Source organism: Rhinatrema bivittatum, chromosome 13 (genome assembly GCF_901001135.1).
Source record: "Rhinatrema bivittatum chromosome 13, aRhiBiv1.1, whole genome shotgun sequence".
NCBI classification, from domain to species: domain Eukaryota; kingdom Metazoa; phylum Chordata; class Amphibia; order Gymnophiona; family Rhinatrematidae; genus Rhinatrema; species Rhinatrema bivittatum.
The window spans coordinates 64,372,576-64,392,443 of record NC_042627.1 but is presented as its reverse complement, the minus strand read 5'-3'; the positions used below and the strand labels follow the sequence as shown (position 1 = coordinate 64,392,443).

The 19,868-nt window shown below is 42.8% G+C and overlaps 1 protein-coding gene across 2 annotated transcripts in view; it reads left to right on the top strand.

The window, feature by feature from the left end:
• The first annotated feature begins 1,838 nt into the window (after positions 1-1,838).
• The window catches only part of TP53BP1 (tumor protein p53 binding protein 1), a 176,121-nt gene continuing 158,091 nt past the window's right edge, over positions 1,839-19,868 (top strand). The window contains exon 1 of one of the 2 annotated variants that reach the window (XM_029574967.1): positions 1,839-2,239. The gene's annotated coding sequence lies outside the window, so the exon portion shown is untranslated. Of the gene's footprint in view, positions 2,240-4,904; positions 5,122-19,868 lie in introns of those variants that run through there. The other variant, XM_029574966.1, reaches the window with a different exon arrangement.

Genomic DNA, 19,868 nt, shown 5'->3' with positions numbered 1-19,868 from the left:
GCAGTGAAGCTGCAAAGAAGCCTGCAGGATTAAACTAGAACTTTGTTAAGCCACGAGAAAACAGGTCATCCTTACTAGCCTCAGAGCCAGTTTTTCAGTTGGTGGCGCATTTCTTTTCCCAATCTCCATTTTATGCCCCATTCCAGCTCAGCCCAGCTGTGGCTGTGACCGTCCTGGACCAGTGAGCACGAACCACAGCTGCCCCTGGAACCTGGCTAACATAGTCCCTGAGTCTGGACAATAGGTGTCAGCACTGCGCAATGGCCAAGCCCCCCCCCCCCCCCCCCCCCACACACACACACTTCACAGCATCCCTAACAGCAGCTCGCCCAGGGAGCAGAGTCCAGCCTGGAAACTGAGCCCAGGTCCTGCCTATGGCGTGCTGTAACATAAGGTTTGTTTTATTTTAATGTATTTTGGCGTGAGGTGTAATCTTCCTGCTATTGTGTTCCCAGTGCAGTCAGGTGGCAGAGTGTTACGCCCCTCCATATCCAGTGGCATTCAGACCCAGCCAAAAGGCCAAGAAGGGACTATCCTCAGCTCATAGCTCATGACACTATGCTTGATCTTTGACACAAGGCTAGTAATAAAGTAAAAGATGTCAGATAAAGATCAATTCAGTCTGCCCATTCAGTCAGCCCAGTTAGGGAAGAAACCACATGATCATAAGGAATGTATTTCTTTCTAATTTCAGAACAGGCTAATGTCTTTACACATGATTGATTTTAGGGTCCATTTGCGAGACAAGGAAGGAAATCCAAGGACGGAGGAATCAGACATAATAATTTTCCATGCATACTGATGTTAATTTATGAACCTCTAATTTTATTTGTTAAATTAATTTGAAACTGAATGAATGTGTTAATGTTTAAACTATTAACTTGTAGCTGTTCCATTATTAAGGTGATTTTCCTCCTTCACTTCCCTATCGAAGAAAGACACACCCACACCTTTTTTTCTTTCATCATTCCTGTCCTGAAATTAAGATTTTGCATACATTTCTTTTTATGTTTTCCCCACCAGGATCAGGTCTTCCTCTCCTTGAGTGGAAAAGAGCTGGGAATGCTGCAGCACCTGGGGGAAGGATGACATAATCATCATGCAATGGCAATGCCTAATGGTCAGATTTAGGGGCCCATGACTGTAGGGTTCCAGAAGAAGACCTGATACATGGTCTTCAGCTGAGGACTTTGCACTGCAATGACTAGATTAAGATCAGTTGGGAGGGGATATAAAACAGGGAGAAAAATCCCTGAGTGGTGCAAATAAAGGTTCATGGTGCCAGATCCCAACCATGGTCCTGCTGCGCTGGAAGCCAGAATGAGCAGAAGGAAATTGTAAAGTGAAAAAAAAAATAATGTAAAGAATAAAAGTAGGTGACAACCAACGGACCACTATGAAAAGATCTTTGAGATATCATCTATGTACCTGCCCCTCACCCAATAAAAAATCTTTGACAGCCTGGGGAAAATACAGCAACAAAAAGGTTGCTTTTGTTAAGAGGAAACTACTTGTCAATTAGGGAGTTGGAGGCAGAGCCTTACTGGCTGAGGGTGAGCTCCGAAGGAGCCCCAAGAAAATATTGCAGAGTAGCTCCTCCTTAACAAGTAGTACCTCAAGGCTACCTTAAGGCAGCTTCCTCAGGCAACATCAAGCCAATCAAAGAAACCCAGGCAGGAGATGCACCTGTGGGGCTGGGGTGAAGCTCCTCCCATCAATTTGCTCATTGGTCTTTAGAACTGTCAGTCAAATGTACCGGGCTAACAGTTGGGCTTGGCTAGAATGTTTGGGTTTGTTTGATTCAGAATTGGTTCAGCCAAGCCAACACCAACTGCTTTTTTTTCTTCCTCAGCTCTCTCAGATCTGCACTGCTGGCAGGGAGCACCAACCACATCGGTAGGCAACTGAGGGAATGCAAGGATTTTGATGGAACAGAGTAATTAGCTCAAGTGAAAACAAGGGAAGGAAACTAACAATAAATCAGTCAATTGGAAGAGGTGAAAGGCGCCTCAGGAGAAAAACGACTGCTTATGTACGTTATTAGCTTTGCCTGAGGTTAAGAAAAAGCAAGATAAACCTTGCTGAGAGTCACCTACACCAGAAGCACATCCCTTTCGGGAGGAGACTGTCAGCTACACATAAAGTTCGCCAGTCGTAGCAGAGGACTGTACAGAGCCCCCAGGCACCATCCAAGAAGGCTCTCGGTGAACTTATATCCCTTATCAAATCCATGGCCAGGGTAAGAAAATGTCAGTGAAGGTACTGGCACTTCAGCAATGAAGAATTGTAGGAGTTTAATAACATTTTCAAACTATTGTAGCAATGTGATTCTGCTGCGCTTTGAACTGTACAGCTTGACCTGCGTGTGACCAGTCCAGTGAAATAATGAATATATATTCAAATAACTAGAAGACCTAGCAGAAATGCAAGCGCTCGCATAGGGTAGGGTCTGTCTGGCCAGCTAGGGGGGGGAACCTAGGAAGCCAGATGTTTGGGGCAAGGGACACATTAGTATTCTTGGCTCTTTAGATTGTAGGACTTTGCGGTTAGGCATGAAAAAGGTGGAGTGCAGGAGGGAAATAATGGGGGGAGGGGGATCTTGAAGGCTCATCTACTCAACATGGTGGAGTACCAAGGAGAAAGCTGTAGATGGTAACTGAAATGTATCCTTAGCAGTGTAGACAGAATACCTGAGCAGACTGAATGGTCTTCTTGTGCTATCATCTATTATGTCACTATATGACTTGTTAATTTTCCCCTGTTTGTGAAGTATGGCAAATTCTTATTTTTGACTCTCCCTTTTTCATCCCCACCTGTATCCATATGGCAGGGCTACATATTTTCTATATTAATCCCAACTATTGTTTTCTTCCCAGTAGAATCCCATTCATACATTCTTGGAACCTTTAGAATACCCCACCAGAGATGAAGTTAGAGGCATTTTGCAGTGTTTTGGAGTGAGAGAAGGACAAATCCCCCAGTTATTTTGGGTTTATTTTAATTATGTGTCCCAACTCTTGCTGGCTGCTGGAAAGAAGTAGAATCCAGAAACCACCTTCCTATCCTATAGTGCTAATTCTTACTCCTCCTGGCTCAGAGTTGATTGGATGTAGGATGACAGAGCTTCCTCTGTCTGTCCACAGCACTGCAAACAACAAACAGGGCCAGTCTCCCACTGGAAAATAAAATACAGAATGGGGCACTGAAAGAGTTAGATGTACATGGCATGAAGGGGAGAACCAGAGTTAGAGCCATCAGGATAGAGTGAGGATTAAAAGGAGAGATCCAGGATTTAGTGGGAGAAGGAGGAAAGGTGTGTGAGCATGACAAAACAGGAAAAGGGACAAGAAAGGACATTGTGAGGGAGTGGGAAGGATGACAGAGAAGGAAAATGAAAAGGAATTAATAGAGGATTGAAAGAGTGGAAAGAAAATTTGGCAATCTGCTGCCTGAGGCGAGGGATGAGTTGCCGTCCTCCCCCTGCCCCCCCCCCCCTCATACATACATATTCCCACACCTTCTCATTCACAGACAGGGCCTCTTCCTCTGCCGTCAGCTTTGGGAAAGGTCAGCGGCACGGTAGGGCCTCGCTTTTGTTGGCGGGGAGTAGGAACCCCGCCAGCACGTTACTTTTGTGTGTCTCCACGAGATTGCAGCAATGGCAGCACCCGGGGGCGGACTGTCCCCCTCACCCCCCAGTATACCTCTGAGATGGAGATGATGCTGGCTGCACGGGAGGGGGAGAATTCTGCTCTTGTTTTGGCGGCAGGGTGAGGTGGCTGTTAGAAGGATTTGGGGGTTAGTTTTTGTCACTTCCAAAGTTTGCCCCCTGAAGCGGCTGCCTCATTATAGAACCGCCCCTAAATACAAAAGAGAATAAGAGATGCTACAGGAATCCTGAATTCCCACTAAAAATATGGGTGACCAGTTCTTCTCTTTGCACCTGCTCACCACCATACTGGGAACACACACTAGTGGTACAGCTTTAATGTGTGCTTTAACATGTTCCTTATTTTACGAGTCTGAAACAGAGATTTATTTTAAAATGTCTTTCCTCCTATTTGAGTTGTATATTTCTCAGTGGTTTAGCAATAAAGTAATATTGTAGGGCATGTCGAGATTTTAGGTTTCATCATAGCATTGCACTTTTCCTTTGGCAGCCTCCTCTGGTCTCCCCGAATCTTCTAACCTCAATGCTCTGAATTTCAGTCTTTTCCAGAGTTCTCTTACCGCTAGTCTCAAGTCCCCTATTGAGAAGCTGTACACGGTTCACAGCCTTCCATTATTTTTTATAACGCCAGATGTTCATCTTTGACTCCCTACATTTCTTTTTATTATGTTGGCAGACTCCTATTTCCATGCTCTTCTAAAACGAGATGTGAACCCTTATAAATATTTTTGCGTTATCAGAGACTTCCCTATTTTGGCAAGGTGCTCTCTTGTTAAGATCCGTAAAATGCCAGCCGGTCCCACTTTCCACGATGATTACATTTATGTTCACTACAGACTACAAAAATGAAAGTTGTTGCGATGGATCGAAAAAAATAAAATAGATTAAAGAATAAAAATCAGAGGGATCTTTGTATCTGGCTCTTATACAGTGGAAATTTCCATATGAAATATTATTCCAAGGAATAAATTAAAATCACTCAGTAGTTTATATAGGTTTCATGGGTCTTAAATCTACCAAAGTCTAAGAATCCCTCCCCCTTCCAGCTGGGATACCTACAGAGTACACGCCCTGGGCTGCTCACAGCGCCCAAGACATTCGTGAGCACCTCCCCGCGGGCATCCTAGGAGGATCAGAGAAGGGGAAGGGAGGCCGGAAGGAGCAGGATATCTGGGCAGGGAGAGAGCAACTCTTCCGTACTCAAAGGGCCGGCGGGGGCGGCTTCCGTTCGCTGACGTCACAGGCGAAGGCTGCGAGACGCTGCTCTAGCGCCCCTGCCGGCCGCGGGACAGCCTGGCAGCTGAAATGAACATATTGTCTATCGCACCGAGCCGCAGAAACCTTTCCTCGCTCTGCCAGTGTCCCTCCCTTCCTCTCTCTCTCCCTCCGTGCCTCGCTCACACAGCACTCAGAGGCTCAGAATTGCAATCAGATCTACCGAACACACTGAGGTAAAGCGGAAAAAAAAAAGAAGAAAGCCATGCCTTGTCCACCTTTGCTAAAATTCTGCATGCCTCTCGTGCTCCTGCTGCTGGCTTTGCCTTTGCGGGGGGACGGGGATGGGTTTGCGGGAGCGGAGGGGGGGGGGGGGGGGCTGCAGTGCCCGGATCCGGTTCGCTGCGCAGTTCTTTCCTGTAAAGCTCGGGGAGATGCGATGACGCACCTGTCTACAAAATTAACGCGCTTAACAGGTTTCGCTAAACGAACTCTTTGCCTATAACCCAGGAAAACTGCGCGCTTTGGCTGAGGTTTACATTCGTTTCTCTCTCTCTCTTTTTTAAGGTGGGGGGCTATAGTTTTCTCAGTGTACAGATGGTTGCTTGTTTACACAACACAACATTCAAGATAAACACGAAAACGCTGTATTTCAAAAAGAAAACGGATGCATAAGTGGTGCCTGTAATTCGTAGGGTTGATCCGTGAAGGTTATAGGACCTACCTTCTTCATAGTTTGTTCTTTTGTTACTAATGGGCATATTTGCATATGATAGATTTGATGAGCTTGCCCATTGGCTTTGTTCTTTGTGATGATTTCATGAGCTGAAAGGGGGAGGGGGGGAGGGTGTAGACAGGGGGTCGCGCCTTAGCTGTAAGGATCCGATTTCCCGAGATGTACAGGTGCATCTGACCGAATCAAATAATGCCTGTTTGACAGCAGCCAGCAGAATGCAAATGAGGAGGAAATGCGTGAAAGAGCAGGGCTATTTCTTAATTGTAAAATGACAGTCCAGAGACATCGCTGAGCGAATGCGGTTCTTCACGGCCCTTGGGCAGGCCGGGTGATGCCTCTTAGCCAGCAGCCTGACCCTGTGGTCCCTAGATTAGCTCTCGACACAGTAGGACACTTTGACGTTGACCGTGTTGCTGATATCCTTCCTGTGCAGTCAAGGCAGACCCGATATTTCACCTGGCCTTGTAGAGTCACTTAACAGCAGAATATCAGAGAAAGAAGGCAACACATTTGCAGTACAGGCCTTCAGTTTCTTGAGATGTGTTAACTGTTTAAATGTTGATGCTATTTTCACTCCAATTTAGAAAAGGCTCCTCATGTAGTGGGAGAAAGACAATGCAGCAGCCTGCGTGAAACCCTAGGAGTAACTAAACAAAAATTCAATTCTCACCCTAGATAGAACAGGGAATCCTTTATAGTCAGTTATTAATTTCATTAGCAGTTAGTGTAGAGTAAGCCCGATTTTATATTAACATGGCCCAAGTCAGTGTGCTTTGATCTAAATCCAACTTCTGTTTTGGGACAGGTAACTTATTAGATACCTGAATGTTTACGTTTATGGTATCCCAGACCCAAACTGTGCTGGGACTGAATTATGGAGGGGCCCCATTTGAATGTAGAATTCTTTCAAACTATTGTATGTGTTCCCTTTGGGCATTTTATATGTATACTCCTCATAGCTACTCTGTGTCTCTTGCTTGCATTGACACTCTGTATATGCATGTGTCCTGCAGGAACTTTGTGTGTGTTTGTGTATACATACGTATGTACTAGTAGTATAAGCCCGACTAAGAGCAGATAAATACTGTGAAGTGTAGGAAGTGCATGGTGTGTAGAGAGTGCATGCTGAGCTCAGGTGCACTTTGTGGTAAGAGTGGATTGACTATTCAGAGAGAGAGAGAAGGGCTGAGCCATGGAGTACTGCCAGAGAGAGGGGTGGAGCTCAATTTCTAAATGTGGTAGCAGAGAATGGATTGAACAATATAGAGAGGGGTGGAGCTGGAGAATGGGGTGGAGTTGAAGAGTACAAGGAAAGAGAGGGGAGGAGCTCACTTCCCATGTGGAGAGAGAGGGGCAGAGTTGGAGAGTACAGAGAGGGAGAGGAGAAGAAGAGCTCAATTTGCAGGTGGAGGGCCACTTTCTTCTTTCTATATAGATAAATTGACTATGAGCCCTAGATTTTGATTTATATGTATATGGTGTGGGCTTTGTATATGTGCCCACATTCATTTGGTCACTAAGGTGGGTATGCTCACTCAGTGCTGAACTATATTGTTAATGGGTACTCTTTGTTCTTGTCTTGTATATGTAGTAAAAGTGTCAGTTGTGAATATTCTAGATATCTGTACTCTAGCTGATTATGCTTTGTATGGCCATTTAGTGTGTATGCTCTTTATGGTAAATTTATTTATTTTGCAAATGCAAACTTGTGAAGCCAAGCAATAGCCGCCTTATTAACTGAGTTCAGTTATTAATTCACAGGTTATAGAGTGGACGGTCCTCTATAATGTCTGACATAGTTTGTGTCTGGCCACAAATACAAAATGGGGTGGCTCTAATGAACCTGTGATAGAGTTTGGCCACACAGTGGCCTTTCCCTTTCCTGAACTTGTTTAGCAAGGAGCAGTCTCCTCATGTTAACTCAAAGCCAGCAAGTTGATGGATAGGGTTCAGCACAAGAACTTGTTTGTAATTTCCTGTGATTCTCAATCCTAAAAAAGTATCTGTAGACAGGTCCTGGTCACAGGGAGGAAAAGGACATCTCAAGAATAGGTGAGGTTTAAATGGATCATTATAGAGTGGTAGGTAAGGTGCAGAATGAATGGGTTCAACCAACTTAGGGGTCATCAGCCAACAGTTTATGTGGAGATGTAATACTTGCAAGAACAGGAAGTCAGGAGAGGGAGTTGCACAAATGGTTCCAGTTATGATATGCATGGTTATGTTCAACTATCAACAAGATGTTTATGCAATGACCTTTGCCAGACAAATGTGCAGTACTTTGCAGTTGAATATGATAGAAGAGCAGAGGTCCAAAATGTGGCTTCAGCTCCTCATGTTCATCCAGCAAGCTTAGCAGGTTAGTTCAGGATTTGATCTTTGCTGCTGTTCCCTTTAAGTGTTCCTGGAAGATTAGGGTTCTGTCAAAACACACTCCTAGGTATTTTGGACAAGGTTCATGTCTTCGTATCGGACCATTCAAGCAGATGTTAAGTTCTTTATTGCCATTGGTATTGTGAAGGTGGAATACACTGGATATAGTTTTAGCAGAGCTCAGCATGAGTCACCATATGGTGCAATAATCTTCTAGTTTTGTCACATCTTCATTCAGGGGTTAGTGCAGAGGGTGAAAAGATGAAGTTCGAGTGACACAGCAAATGTCAGCATAAATGAATTTGTAAGATATAGTTGTTGGTAAGTCTTTGTATATAAATTGAATAAAATTGGAACCAGCACTGAGCCCTGTAGAAGTCCATTGGTTTGTGTCCTCCGTGCACTTTTCCCCTGCTCAAGGCAGACAGTAGAACTATGTCTGTCTTTAGAGTCTTCTGAAAATCATTTTTAGGTGGTAAGAACTAGAACTTGATCACATGCACTGCAGCCCATGCTAAATCCAACTAAGGATGGTCTATACTTCCAGGGAATCCAGTTTAGAATAAGGCACTTGAGAACCTTATAGCACACAGAAAGTAGTGCAGTTGGTCAATAGTTAGCTGCCAACATGAGGTCTTTTCCAAGTTTTGGAATGGCAATAACTTTGTGATTGATTTGGGCTAATAATTCTTGTGTAGAACTGAGTCATCCACATGCGAGCATGAGGGCCATGTTGTTTCTGGAATTATGGAAAGATATAACTAGGAGCTTTGGCTAGTCATGGAGCATGTAGGATAAGGGAAAGTCCATCCTAACAGATTAAAGAGAAAAAGTTTTCAGACATGGACTGTGTTTCACAGGCCCCAAGTTTGTAACTTTGGCAATGGAGGATAATTGACTTGCCCAGGTCTCAAGGATTATCAGTAGGATTTATAACCTGGATTCTTTAATTCTTACTCGACTGTGCCTTCACCCATGGGTCTTAAACCCAGCCTCTAGTGTCACCCTTAGGTAATGACCATAACACCCTCCTCTCCCACCCCAGGGGCTGTGAACTCTGTCTTCACAGTATCCCCAGACCTGGGAAGTGTAAATCCCAACCTGGAGATCAAACTGGGGATCTTCTACATGGCAGAGCACATCAGTGCCTCTGAGATGCCGGGCCAATCTCTAATTTCTATTTATAGAACAACTAATTTTAAGATTATTTTTTGTCCTGGAAGTAATTAATACGCACACATTAACTTTGATATTGGTTGGACTACTCTTTATGGATTTGCATCCTTTAAATGATACTCCTAGCAACACAAGTTGTGTTGAAGGGAAATCTATAGGGAAGACTATAACTTGTAAGTGTTAATTGTTTAGAGTATGATTTTTTTTTCATTTTAGTATCAGACTCAGAATAAAGAACCTTTTTGATTTGTCTAAATTCAGTAATTTCTTGTTAAAGGGTTATAATCAAATATTTATTTATGTATTTATTGTATTTGTATACCGTCATTCTGTAGTTAAACAATCATAATTGTTTCAATTGTAACAGAAATATAAAATAACTAAATAAAATCATAAAATACATAATAATGGTTATGATAATAATAAAAACATACTATAAATAGTTAAGAACAATTTAAATAAAATCAGATAAAAACATAAAATAAAATGTAATAAAAGAAATAAGCCTCAGTCATGCAACATTCCATATCCACTTGTTCTACTTAAACATTAAGAGGTAGATCTTCAAAACATACGCGCGAACAAAAGTACACCAGATTTTATAAGATACACGGGTAGCCGCGCGTATCTTATAAAATCCGGGGTCGGCGCACGCAAGGCTGCGCAAAATTGGCAGCCTGCGCGCGCCGAGCCGCACAGCCTGCCTCCGTTCCCTCCGCATCCTCCCACCTTCCCCTCCCTTCCCCTATCTACCCCACCCCCCAGGGAGGATTTACGTGCGCAGGGGTTTTAAAATCTACCCCTAAGATTGCACATGAAGTTAACTTGTTCGACTTTCACATTATGCTTGCACATAAACTTAAACATCTGTCTCATAAGCTTGCTTAAATAGCCATGTCTTTAAGACTTTTTTAAAAACTAAAAAAACCTTTCTGCAGCTTTAATTTAGTGGGAAGGTAGGTATTACATATACCAGATGAATGACAATTCAGTTGTTCAATTATTTCGCAACATCTAAATTGTCTCAATAGATCAATCAGTTAAGTCAGCACAAATTTCATAAATTTAATTATTTAGAACCAATTCTCTGAACTTTTCAATATAATTAGGCATTAACATCTGTTTTCTTACCACACTGATAATCAATAATTGAAGAATTGTGCAGGCTGTCTCTTTCTGTGGGCAGGGAGCCTCTGTGCTAGGCAGGAACACAGACATTTCAGTGTGTTGGCAGCTGTGGGCTTGTAACCAGAAATGGAGGCTTATGAGGAATTTTAGCTTTTGTCGAAGCTTTAGTGATGTGATATAGGGATCTCCAGGCAGCATCTGTCTTCAGACATGGGCACTAATGCAGACACTTTCTGTGCCCGAGTACCAGCAGTGGCAGTGCTGGTGCTGAGAGGGCATCCATGGCTGGCTGGGTCCCAGGATGATGATGGGCTCTTCACGATGGCAGGATCTGATGCTAGCGGCAGCTTAGAATTTTACTCACTCTATAGGAAGTAAACTGGCATTGGGCATTCATATGGATGAGGGCCAAGCATAGCTTTTGATTAGAGGATTCTCATTTTTTTGGAGTCGTGAAGCGTTCATCTTTGCTTAGATGACCTCATGGACTTAGGAATGCTTAAAGATAAGCAATTAGGGTCTGAGTTCTTTGTTTAAGGCAAGTAGTTTGTCAAATAAACCTTACAACCTTGTTTGTCTGTAATGTCTGTGTACTCCAAGTCTTAAGGCATAGAAGAAAATTCAGAAGCCTTGCCGTTCTTTTATTTTAGTTTGATTCAGAGAAAAGGTCTAACTGAAATTAATGAGATATTGCACCTACAAAGCTAGCAAAAAATGACCAATTCTGATAGCTAATAATCAAATTATGACCTGAAAAGTATTTTTCTATTTTTCTGATTTTTTTTTGTGAGTTATGATACCTTCTATTGCACCAGTATAAGAATCATCCAAAGATGTTACATATGAGCTTTCAAGATCCTTCCGCAGATGTAGAAGCAGACATGAAAAAAGGATCATAGTGCTGTGAACAAAGTAACACAATATTTAAAGAATCCAGTTTTTTAACCAGGATCAATATGATTAATCAAGTCTGCTTTTTTTCTGATGTAATGGACTTTGCACTGCTCCTTGGAGAACTGTTGGATCTATTTCATTTTCTTTTCATCAGACTTGCAGAATTTTAGGAAATATGACAGATCATGCCTCTTTCCCCCACTTTATGGATTCACCAGCCATCAGAAGAGTGACCATCTTCCAAAATGTCTGGGTCTGTTTTGGAATAGTCTTTCTGTCCCTTTTATCATTCAGGTTAACAACTGCCCTGGACTGCAGCATCTGAACTTGTTAGTGTATAACAGAGACTTCCAATCAGTGTGTTGTGGCACACCGGCGTATCATTGCAGAAGCATAGGTGTTGCAGACTGGAGAAAAGCTGTGGTAGTCCTGCTTCACAAGAGTAGTAGCAAACAGGAGGCCAGAAACTACAGACTGGTTAGCCTCACCTCAGTGGTGGGAAAATTAATGGAGATGCTGCTGAAGGAAAGGATAGTGATCTAAAATCTGGTGGGTTGCTGGACCTGAGACAGCATGGATTCACCAGGGCAAGTTCCTGTCGGACAAATCTGATTGATTTCTTTGATTGGGTGACTAGAGAATTGGATCAAGGAAATGCCCTTGATGTGATTTACTTGGATTTCAGCAAAACTTTTGACACAGTCCCACATGGGAGGCTCGTGAATAAAATGAGAAGCAAACTACTTGACTGGCAAGAGACAGCATATAATGGTAAATGGAACCTATTCTGAAGAGAGAACCATGTTAAGCAGAGTGCCACGAGGATAAGAGTTGGGATCAGTTCTGTTCAATACCTTTGTGAGTTAAATTGTGGAAGGGGATAGAAGCTAAAGTTTGTTTATTTGCGGATGATACTAAGATCTGCAACAGAGAGAATATGCCTGAAGGAGAAGAGTGAATGAAAAGTGATTTAAGAAAGCTTGAAGATTTGGCAGTCATGCATCTGTGGAGTGATAATCCAAAAGAGCTGTAAGTGATGGGGAGTGATGATATGATAGTGTCTGATGATCTTAAGGCAGTAAAGCAATGTGACAAGGCAATAGCTATAGCCAGAAGAATGCTGGGTTGCAAGAGAGGAGTAACCAGCAGAAAAAAGAAGGCGATAATGCCCTGAAGTACTGTGCTCAGTACTAATTTTGTTATGGCTTTGACAGTTGTTTGGTTTTGATTGTAAATATTGCTACCCTTAACATAAGGTTTGTGAGTAACCAGCATGGAGCAGCAGTTACTATCATAAGAAACTTGCTGGGCAGACTAGATAGATTATTTGGTCTTTTTCTGCTGTCATTACCATGTTACAAAGAGTCATCTGGCCAAATGCCGAATTTTGGATATTTTCCCCACATATCTGGCTAACTTTTAGTTGAACAACTCATTATCTGTCTAAAATTTAGCAAAATTATGTAGAGGCATTCCAGGGTGACATTAAGAACATAAGAACATAAGAAAATGCCATACTGGGTCAGACCAAGGGTCCATCAAGCCCAGCATCCTGTTTCCAACAGTGGCCAATCCAGGCCACAAGAACCTGGCAAGTACCCAAAAACTAAGTCTATTCCATGTAACCATTGCTAATGGCATTGTTAGCCAACTAATTCCCATATTCAGAGTTAGCTGGATAAACTTATTTGGCTAACTTTGAAATAGTCTAGTGTATTCAGCAGTGTGGCTGCACCATTGAATATTCAGTCAAAGTTAGCTGGATAAGTATATTCGGCAAACTTTGCAAGCCAGCCAGTGGCTGAATATTATCCCCATATGTATCCAAAAATGAAAATGGAAATCCAATTGGATAAGGCTCCACCTCCATACTGGGTGGAATCACCTTTGGCGGCAATTCCAGCTGTGAGCTGTTAGGATAGACTTCCACCAGCTTTGTAGACCTAGATTTGTCAGCATCAGGCCATTCTTCTTTACAAAACTGTTCAAGCTCTATCATTTCTTTGGGGAGCATTGAAGGACTGCAATCTTCAAATCCTGCCCAGATTTTCAATTGGATTGAGGTCAATCCAACTGATTGGTCTACTCCAGGACATTGACTTTGTCCTTTCGTCCCCCCATTGTAGTTTTGGCTTTGTGCTTTAGGTCCTTGTCATGCAGTAAGGTGAATTGCTGACACAGTTTCTTGCAAAGGGCAGCGGGTTTTCCTCGAGGACATTTCTCTACTTTTCTCCATTCATCGTCTTTTCTTTTCTTTTTTTTTTCAATTTTTTATTTATGCATTTCAATATAATAACAAACCGTAATCCATTATGAATACAGATAGGCATGCAAGTTTAATTCAACAAAGCAGCAATACCACTATTCCTATCTAATATTCATATGTAATGTTTAATGAAGTAATTATCTCATGAAGTTATACGTAATAGAGCAATATCAGAGGGCATTCTGGGAAATTTACTTTCAACCAGATGAACAATTGAAATAATGAGTAATAACAGGTATCTCTCTATTTAGCCTCTAGTTCTACAGTCACACTCTCCTGGGGACATGAATCTAAGAAGACCCGTAACTGTGATACTTCAAAGAAAATAAATTTCTGTTGCTGAAAAAATATTTCACACTTGCAGGGGAATTTTAACAGCATTTTCCCCCCTTTTGCTTCTACCTCTGTTCTTAAACCAAGAAACATTTTCCTTCTGTCTTGGGATTGTTTAGATAGGTCAGGGTATATCCATATTCTACCTCCATGAAAGAGAAGCAATCTATTTCTCATATAAGACTTAAAGACTACATCCCTGTCTATGGCGAATGAAAAAGACACATGTAGTACAGATCTATTTGTAATGACTGTGTCAACATTTGATTCAATTACCCCTGTTAGATTTAAATAATTTTGACCTTCACTATTGACTTGCATAGGTGATCCTTTAGGAGTTACATAATAAATCTTAGAAACAGTGGGGTAGATTTTCAAACCGCGCGATTTGGCGTACTTTTAGTAGATACGCGCGTAGCCGCTAAAATCCTGGATCGGTGCGCGCAAGGCTATCGATTCCGTATAGCCGGCGCGCGCCGAGCCGCGCAGCCTACCCCCATTCCCTCCGAGGCCGCTCCAAAATCGGAGCAGCCTCGGAGGGAACTTTCTTTTGCCCTCCCCTCACCTTCCCCTACCTAACCCACCCGCCTGGCCCTGTCTAACCCCCCCCCTTACCTTTGTCGGGGGATTTACGCCTCCTGGAGGGAGACGTAAATCCCCGCGCACCAGCGGGCCGCTTGCGCGCCAGGACGCAACCTGGGGGCGGGTACGGAGGGCGCGGCCACGCCCCCAGACCGCCCCGGGCCGTAACCACGCCCCCGGGCCCGCCCCCAAAATGCTGCCGACACGCCCCCAAAACGCCACGCTGACCGGGCCCGCCCCCGACACGCCCCCCCTCAGAAAGCCCCGGGACTCGCGTAAGTCCGGGGTTTTCACTCCGGATTCCCAACCCCTCCGGATTCCCAACCCCTTCAACTGCATGTTTTTGAAAACCTGCCCACTTGACCCTTACATGCACTACCGCATATCACCCCCCTCACAACCACCCCCTCCTTTTCCCCCCCTATTCCCACCAGAACTAATCGTAATCGTAACCAATTCAAACTGTATATATTGTATATAGGTTAGATGCTACAAATTATACTCCCATTCATTTGTATTCATATGTTACAATGTTTTTTACTTCAATAGTTTAATCAATTGTTATCTTGTTAAATGTAAAATAGGGCAGATCTCGCCCTATTCAACCTGTTACCTGGAAACCGATGTGATATCTCGATCGAATGTCGGTATACAAAAGAAATAAATAAATAAATAAAATAAAATGTAAAATAGGTGCACCGGCGCGCAGGGCCCTGCTCGCCTAAATCCGCCCGGATTTAGGCGGATTTAGGCGAGCAGGGCTCTTAAAATCCGCCCCAGTGGGAATAGCAGACTGAGGAATTTTTAAAATTTCTACAAGATACTCTTTGAACATATCATACGGAGAAATCAAATCAAGTTTTGGGAAATTCATTATTCTAAGATTTAAATATTTGAATGAATTCTCCAAAACTTCTAATTTCTTATCATAAATTGGCAAACTTCTGCTGCCATACTTTCAAGTTATCAAGTCTCTTCTCTGTTTGCTGAATTTTTACATCAGTATTTGACATAGAAATTTCAATATTCCTAAATCGTTGGTTTGAGTCCATTGTTATCTTCGTAAGATTTACTACTGATAACTAACTCCAAGGCTTTTATAGCGTCCCAAAGTGTATCCATAATTATTTCAGCTGGTTTTTTCAGATGTAATAAGGGACTCTCTCAGGAATTCTTGATTCCATTCTCCCCAATGTGACTGAGGTTCCTTCTCCCTTCTCTTGAAAATCATTTTGTAGCTTTAAAAAAATCAGATGTAATTTGAAGAGGTGGAGGAGGAGTACTTGGGGCACCGGGACTCAAGGTAGTTTCAGTCATGGAGGACGGCAATTGCTCAATGCCTCCTCCAGCGACTTGTTCCACCAGTTCTGAACCTGTTATTGGGGCAAAGAAGGCTGGGATCCGAGGCTGAGAGGCCACAAGTATAGGGGATGTTGTGGACATCTCCCTGACTTTTGCCTTATGTTTAGTGTGTAATAATACATAGTGACATATATCTAATTTTAAATCTTTATTAGTGAAAGTCTCATAAAACACATACCCCAATTATATTTCCATTTTCCCCAGAAAATTCATTCTTCATATCATTCACTCACACCTTAATAATTCTTATTCATAAGAAATTCTAATCATTTAAATTAGACATAAATATAAACATTTACACATAACATTTTCAATATAATCTATTTGCAAGCAGAGAGAGTTACCGTATTTTTCGCTCCATAAGACGCACTTTTTTTCCCCCAAAAGTGGGGGGAAAATGTATGTGCGTCTTATGGAGTGAATATAAAAAAAAAACAAACAAAAATCTAACAACCCCCCCCCTGACTCCCCCAAGACCTGCCGACTTAGTTTACCGCAACCCCCCACCCTCCTGACCCCCCCAAGACCTGCCGACTTAGTTTACCGCAACCCCCCACCCTCCTGACCCCCCCAAGACCTGCCGACTTAATTTACCGCAACCCCCCACCCTCCTGTGGTCTCAGTGACATAGTGAGGGCAAAGGGCCGTTGGCGCCATTTTGATTACTGGCAGCCGACGGCCCACGCCCAGGAGATCGTTCCCGGACCGCTCCTGGACCCCCGCTGGACCACCAGGGACGTTTGGCAGGTCTTGGGGGGGTCAGGAGGGTGGGGGGTTGTGGTAAATTAAGTCGGCAGGTCTTGGGGGGGGGGTCAGGAGGGTGGGGCGTTGCGGTAAATTAAGTCGGCAGGTCTTGGGGGGGTCAGGAGGGTGGGGCGTTGCGGTAAATTAAGTCGGCAGGTCTTGGGGGAGTCAGGAGGGTGGGGGTTGTTAATTTAAAGGATTGGGATGGGGTTTTTTTGGGGGGGGGAGGGGTTCCCAGAGAAAAAAGTTTTCTGATCTGGGGAGTGGACCGAAATGGCCCTCCCCAGACCCGAAAACAAAATGGGGAGGAAAAAAAAAGCTATGCACTCCCCTAATTTGCTCCATAAGACACCCAGACGCAGAGCCGGTTTAGCACAATTTTTTTTTTTTTAATTTTCCCCCTCTGAATCCTAGGTGCGTCTTATGGTCAGGTGCGTCTTATGGAGCAAAAAATACGGTATATTGCACAAGAAATTTTTGTTCATTATAAGGACACCAATCCTTTCAATCCTTCTTCATCTTCTCCTTTCAATCTTTCTTCAATTTCTCTCAACATGTTTCGCCTTCCCTTAGGCTTCTTCAGGAGAATTTCTGAGGGATCTCCTACTGCTCATGTATCCTCAATATCTATCCAAAGGGTTTACCATCTGAACGTCCCAAAACACCTTTTCTCAGACGTACAGCCAAACACATCCCCGACTCTTTTTTAGCGTCTTACTCATTCAATAGAACGCTTCATCTCATGTAAAGTAATTTAAATCTTTTCAATATTCAACACAAACTTCACCACAGCTCAAAGAGACACCGCCTTCGAGTGATTCAGTTGAATCACTGCACTAACCACATCCTCTGGCAACAAATTCCAGAGTTTAATTGTGCGTTGAGTAAAAAAGAACTTTCTCCGATTAGTTTTAAATGTGCCCCATGCTAACTTCATGGAGTGCCCCCTAGTCTTTCTACTATCCGAAAGAGTAATAACTGATTCACATCTACCCGTTCTAGACCTCTCATAATTTTAAACATCTCTATCATATCCCCCCTCAGCCATCTCTTCTCCAAGCTGAAAAGTCCTAACCTCTTTAGTCTTTCCTCATAGGGGAGCTGTTCCATTCCCCTTATAGTAGCTGCCACCACTATGCTTCATAATAGGGATGGTGTTCTCTGGGTGATATGCACTGCATTAGGTTTGCACCAAATGTAGCACTTTGCATTCAGAACAACAATTTATATTTTAGTTTTATCATATCACAAAACATTTTGCTACAGTATCCCCTCAGAGTGGGCTTTCTTCTTGCCACCCTACCATATAGGACAAATTTATGGAGTGCTTGGGATATTGTTGTCACATACACTTTTTGGCCTGTCTTGGCCATGGAAGCCTGCAATTCTTTCAAAGTTGCCATTAGCCTCTTGGTTGCCTTCCTGATTAGTCTCCTTGCTTGGTCATCTGGTTTGGAGGGTTAGCCTGATCTATGCACCTTCTTAATAATCACCTTAACCGTGATCTGTGGGATATTCACAAACCTTGCAGTTCTTTTATCTCCATCCCCTGATCTGTCCCTTTCCATCACTTTGCCCAGGAATGTTTTGGACAGCTCCTTGATGTGTATGGTTAGGTCTTTGCTTTGAAATGCAGTAGCCAGCAGAGAGAACTACGTGGAACTTCTGAATGTATCCTGTCCTCATGTGAATCAGTATTACTTAACATAGGTAGGGCCAATTCACTTGATTGGATTTTTGAACAACTGAACTTTAACTATTTTTATTTTCTACAGAAATACAAGGAGTAAGAAATGTATCCAAACAAGCTATTCTGTGTTTTTATATCTACTTTATTTTCTAAGGAATTTTGTAATATATTATTCATTTGGCAGTTTAGGGCAGATAGATGGAATAAACTCTGTTTTAATGCATATTACTTCCAGGCTATAAGGCAACAAAAGAATTTTTGGAATGGGTGCAGACTTTCTATAGCCACGTTAAATATATCCTGTATGGTCCAAGCATAGAAGGCATTTCTTTTTCTCATTCTAATGATAATGTTGCAGTAATGCCAGGTTTTGCAGTTTAGAGGCCTTGGAAGAATATGACCAAATTAGAGAGGCCATTGTTTGAATACCCAGTTGCCCTGCATTCTTTAATGTTAAGGTTGTAACCAGTGGCGCCTTTCTTAAACAAAAAAAGGTACTGGGTCAGGTCCACCAGCAGCCTCCACCTTCCACTTTTTCCCAGTGGGGAAAAAGGAAACAAATTCAAAATGTTTCTGGATTGGTGACCTGGCAGAAAACTACTGCTTGTAACCATGGTTGCTCTGTGCAGGTTTCCTTAGCCTTCTTGGAAACTTAAAGCAGTCATAAAGCTATTTGTTTCTAACCATAACAGCTCTCTGCAGGTTACCCTAGCCAGCCTGATGCTTCCCACATAGTTTCTTATTCTCCTCTCTTTGGCTCGCTAAAGTTTCCCTTGTCTGAGCAATTCAAGCCCTCGCTTGCATTTCTTCTACCTGTTTCCCCCTTCCTGCTCCTTTCATTGCATCCTGTACATTTATGGTGTAGTTCAGCATTAGAGCACAGACTGTGATGGTTCATTCTAAGGCAAGAGTCCTAGACTTTAGGAAAACTGACTTTGTTAAAATGGGGGAATACCTTAAGTGGTCGTTAGCTGGATGGGAAAATCTAAGGCAAGCAGAAGAACAGTGGGCACAATATTTGTAAAGGCAACTTAGAAAATTAAATAAAGGCAAGCAGAAAAAAAGGCTGCCATGGTTTTCTGAAGAAGTAGAGAAAAGGGTTAGTGTTCGTAAACTACAAGAGATTGCAGAAAGAGGAAGACAGGTGACATCTGGAAAAGATAAGAGAAGCTGTGAAAGCAGTCAGGAGAGTGAAGAGACAAATGGAAGAAATATAGCAAAGACCTTTTATAGATATGTTAGTGATAGGAGGAAATGCAGAAGTAGCATTGTGAGACTCAGGAGAAGGGGAGGGATATGTAGAGGCTGATGAGGAAAAAAGTGGAATTACTTAACAAATTATTCTGTTCAGTGTTCACTGAGGAAGGACCAGGATTAGGATCACAGAAAATGGAGACAAGATTGGAAGTGAGGTAAACTTCTTTTCTGTTGGAACTAGCTAAACTTAAAGTAGATACATCTGAGGGAACTTAGAGAAGTGCTGGCAGCTCCGCTGGCTGACCTGTTCAATGCTTCTTTAGTCAGGAGTAGTTTGGGAGGACAAGACAGACAGATGTGGTTCCTCTTCAGAAAAGCGGAAGTAAGGAGGAAGCTGGAAAGTACAGGCCAGTTAGTCTTACCTCTTTGGTGAATAAATTAATGGAATCACTGCTAGAACAGCGAATAGTGTAGTTTCTGGAATAGATCCAAGGCACCATGG